This window comes from Tupaia chinensis, unplaced genomic scaffold (genome assembly GCF_000334495.1).
Source record: "Tupaia chinensis unplaced genomic scaffold, TupChi_1.0 Scaffold138365_1, whole genome shotgun sequence".
NCBI classification, from domain to species: domain Eukaryota; kingdom Metazoa; phylum Chordata; class Mammalia; order Scandentia; family Tupaiidae; genus Tupaia; species Tupaia belangeri.
In genome coordinates this window covers 796,960-801,020 of record NW_006198262.1, presented here as the reverse complement: position 1 = coordinate 801,020, position 4,061 = coordinate 796,960, and the positions used below count along the sequence as shown (strand labels likewise).

At 57.2% G+C, this 4,061-nt stretch overlaps 1 long non-coding RNA gene across 1 annotated transcript in view; it reads left to right on the top strand.

The window, feature by feature from the left end:
* The first annotated feature begins 16 nt into the window (after positions 1-16).
* Positions 17-4,061, top strand: part of LOC102490703 (uncharacterized) — a 16,802-nt gene continuing 12,757 nt past the window's right edge. The window contains exon 1 of the long non-coding RNA XR_336384.1: positions 17-205. This is a non-coding gene — a long non-coding RNA (uncharacterized LOC102490703). The remainder of the gene's footprint in view (positions 206-4,061) is intronic.

Below are 4,061 nucleotides of genomic sequence, written 5' to 3'. Positions count from 1 at the left end.
GGCGCCGGGCCCTGCCGCGCCGGGTCCCGCGGTGAGCAGCGAAGGGCAGCGCACCGCGCTACCGTGGGGCAGCGCGTGGGTTATCGCCCGAACACCAGGCATCCGCCGCAGGACAACTGGGGGAGCCGTGTACCTCTCCGCCCTAGGGGCGGACCCGCGCACTCCTGCCTCCGCGCCCGGGTCCGCCTGCCGCCGCGCCCCCCAGGTAAGTACCCGGCTGTGAAAGTGCCGGAGATGGGCCACCCTGGAGGACCCGGAGCCTCTGAGAACACTTATATCTGGCCTTTCGGAGCCCAAGTGCGTCATGGGCAAGAGGGCCAGCAGGTGGAGGGGCGCGGGCGGGAGATGACTTGGGCGTTGCTTCTGCCCGCGCTGCAGCCGCGGAGGGCCCAGGCTGGGCACAAGCAGGCTGGGCACAAGCAGGATGGGTCCGGCTCAAGAGCATGATGGGGTGAGTGCGGATTCCTCACTCGATACATATAGGATTCCAGTGTGAATCGGAAACCAGCGGAGACACTGCCCTGACCCGGTCGCTTCCCCCACAACCCCCGCGGGGCTCCGGAGCACCTAGGTCCTGCCCGCTAGCAGGACTTGAACCTGCCACATCGTCATCCTGAACCCAGAACAGGGGTCATGCCCATGTTGCGGGGCCTTTCTGCAGCCCCGGGTGGGGCTCCTGGACGTGCCCTCCTTCCCCTTTGTTGTGCCACGAGACCTGTAGCTGCTCCATTGAGACTTACACGGAACTCCGCGCCTTTGAGTTAAATGAAGTGAAATGGCAGCTGCTTAAGAGAAAACCCCGAGACCCTGGCGTCCTAGCAGAGGCCGGAGATGGGGAGGCGCAAGGCCGGTGCTACCATAGAGGAAAAGCCCGACGGAGCGGGATTTAGCAGGAGTCAGCGGTGGCAGTGCACTGGGCCTTGCGCACTTCAAGCCTCTGCAGTCCGGAGCTGCTTCCTTGCTTAGATTCGAACCCCGATGTGGCTCCAATGGTTTGGGGGTGCCCAGTCTTGTACCCTCATTGCTGCCCAGGACAGAGAAAACCATCACAGCTGCTGCCTCTGCTGTTTCTGGCCCCTAGGTGAGTGTGGCTGGGCTGCAGCCAGTGAGCACTCTCCTTGCAGTCCTCTTCCCCTGCTATCCTTCTGAGGTCAGATCCCACACCGTGGTTCTCTTTACTCTGGATTGGGCCACAGAATTGCTGGGCTCAACTTGCAGAGCCCAGCTCTGGAGGTCTTGGTGGTGGTCTTGGTGGGGAGTCCTAGCAGGCTTTGAACCTCAACCCACTCACTCACCCAGGTGGAGATGAGGGATACTTGACCCCAAGAATACAGCTGTCCTGCCTAACCAGAGCCAAGGATGGCTCCAGAGGGTGGGTCTAACCTGGCTGGAGTTGCTGGCCAGAGGACTCAAGGTCATTGCCACACCTCTGCACCCCAGGCCCCCTTTGCTCCTGCCTGATGCCTCCCAGGAGTTTTGGTATGAGATCCTGGGAGGTTACAGTGGCTTGTAGATTGTCCCTTCACCGCCCCCCTCCCCCATTATCCAGTCCAGTACTGGCCTCCTTTTCCTCTTGAAGGCAGCCAGTAAGTCCCAAGGTCATGAAGGCCCAGCCTTCCTCTTAGGAGTACCCCAGCTCATCCAGGCCCTCTTTCAGGCCCTTCCTCAGCTCAGGAAAGAGTTACAGCCACAGTGGGTCTGCATGGCCATCCCTGTGGTTGCACTTTTAAAGGACTTAAGGAAGGAAGTCAGAGGTGTCGGGCACTGGCAGGGCTGTGCTGTCCTCTTCCAGGGCCACTGGGGGTTGGGGGGCACTGCAGCACCAAGCCTGACTGGGGAAGGGTTCCTAGGAATCAAACTAGACCAGGGAGACAGCTGAGCTGCTGAGAATCCCAGGTGCCACAGCAGTCCTGGCAGATAAATGTCTCCCCAATCTTCTGGAAGAGCTGGGCAGTCTGTCCCCAAGGCCATGGCCTTGCTGAGGCTAGGTCCTAGCCTGGCCCTGCCCCCACGTGGCCAGACTTAGAAGCGGAGAGCAGGTCAAGAATGAGGAGTCCTGCAGAGAGGAAGGGTGAGACGGAAAATCAGACCCAGGTCTCCCTGAGACCTGGTTTGTATCCCTGCTGGGCAAAGACTTTTGGGGACTTAGGGCAGGAAAGCGGGGAGGGAGACAAGTACAAGCAAATGGGGAGACGAGATTGGGGTTCCAGGGCAGTTTTCAACCTGAGTCAATCTTCGTAGAATCCTGGGGCCTCCTGAACCCCAGATTAGTGAGAAGTGCCATTCCATCCCCAGTGACCTCTTTGGATTCTCTGAGGATGGCTAGATGTGGGTTGGCTGAGTAGAAACTCATTATGTGTTGTTACCTGGTTCCAGAACTGACTTCATTGAGAAGGTCTGGGAGACCAGAAAGGAGATTTCCTTCCCCGCCCCCCAAGGAGGGCACAAGCACTTGCCAGAGAGAGACAGAGAAAAGGAAAGTGAGAAAGCACCCTCTTCTGCGGAACATGGTCATGCTGAAACTCTTTTCGGGATTTTGAGCACACGTGCTCATGTGCCCAAGATGCTTTTCAAGCTACCAGGTCCAGGACTCACATTGTGTAGTTGGCCATGTGGGGTCCAGCTGCCTTAACCACCAAGCCACAGACTGACCCCAGAGAGGGGACTTTTGCCACCTTCTCCTTGGGAACTAGATTTAGCCCAGGAGCTCTGTGGACTCCCAGCATTTTCAATGAGCTGAAAGGTGCGCTGGAGATCAGAGATCAGACTGACTCCTTTGGGAAAAAAGTAGGATCTGAGAGGGAGGAATGCTGACCCTGCTGCACTGGAATAAGCACCGTAAGGATTCCTCCAGAAGCCTGCTGTCTCACCTTGCACTCTGGGGCTTGAGTGCTAGTAGGTCCCTTCACATCATGCCAACTGGCAGAGGCCAGGACTGGCAAGGAGGCTGGCTACACTGCAGGGTCCTTTCCCAGGCCCTCGGGCTCCAGGGAGCCCTGCTTCGGACTTCGTGGAAGGTGGGAACAAGAACCAAGTGCCTGACAACGTGTACCTTATGGATGGAAAGAGTTTTGCCCCTTTCCCTCCCTGTTTCTCTGCACTCACTGGCTTGCCCAGGGCCTTTCAGGCACTCAGCCTCAAGGATCCATAGGATTCCAGGTTAAGCTTTGTTCACCCTCCCAGCTCCTATAAAAACAAACAAACAAACAAACAAACAAAAAAAAACAGAGTAAAATCATTTCGCCTCTAATTTGCATATGGACTTTTTTCAGAGAGCAGGAGCTGCCCCGGGGAGGAGGCTAGTCCTGGCCCCATTCCTCCAACACACGCATGGGCCACTGAGCCAAGACCAAGATGAGGGTCTTTCTCTCTTAGGGTGCATTATCCTGTCCTATGCTTGGTGGAAATGTCTGCTTGATTTGAGATACTGGACGAGGACTGAGGAGCCTTTCCAGAGGAGCTGATTTGGTTCTCACCACATAGAGGGGGAAATGGAAGTGGTTATGGTGGACCCGATGCTGCCAGGGCACTCCACGGGGCTGAATGCAGATGCCTTCCTGGGGCAGAAGCTAGCCTGTTCTTCCCTACTGAGTTCTGTGTCCTGGAATCCTCGCTGGGATGACAAGCTGGCCAGCGCTAACATAATTGGGGTGTCTCCACCGGATGCTGCCAACCTGCTCTTTAAAGACACAACCAGGAGTTTTTCGTTTTGTTTTGTTGTTTTAAGAGATTGAGACCATGGGCTCGAATTCCCCTGACCTCTCCCCGTTTGAGTCTAGGAGAGAATTGGCTTCGACATCCTGGCCCAAACCGGCTTTCCAAGAAGGTGCAGAAAGTCCCTCAACGACTTCTTTGCGCGCTGGCGGCAGCGGAGAGACTCCTGCAACTGGTCAGGCCGCGGGGAGCAGTAAACGAATTGGTTTCCCACGCTTTCCCTCTCGGCCCCAGAACCTTATAAAATCTGCTAACGAATCCGGTTGCTCGATTTGCGCAGCGGGTGCTCTTGAGCCACGGGCCCTCCCGCGCCCCGCAACCGTGGAGCGGAGGCTTCCCGCCTGCTG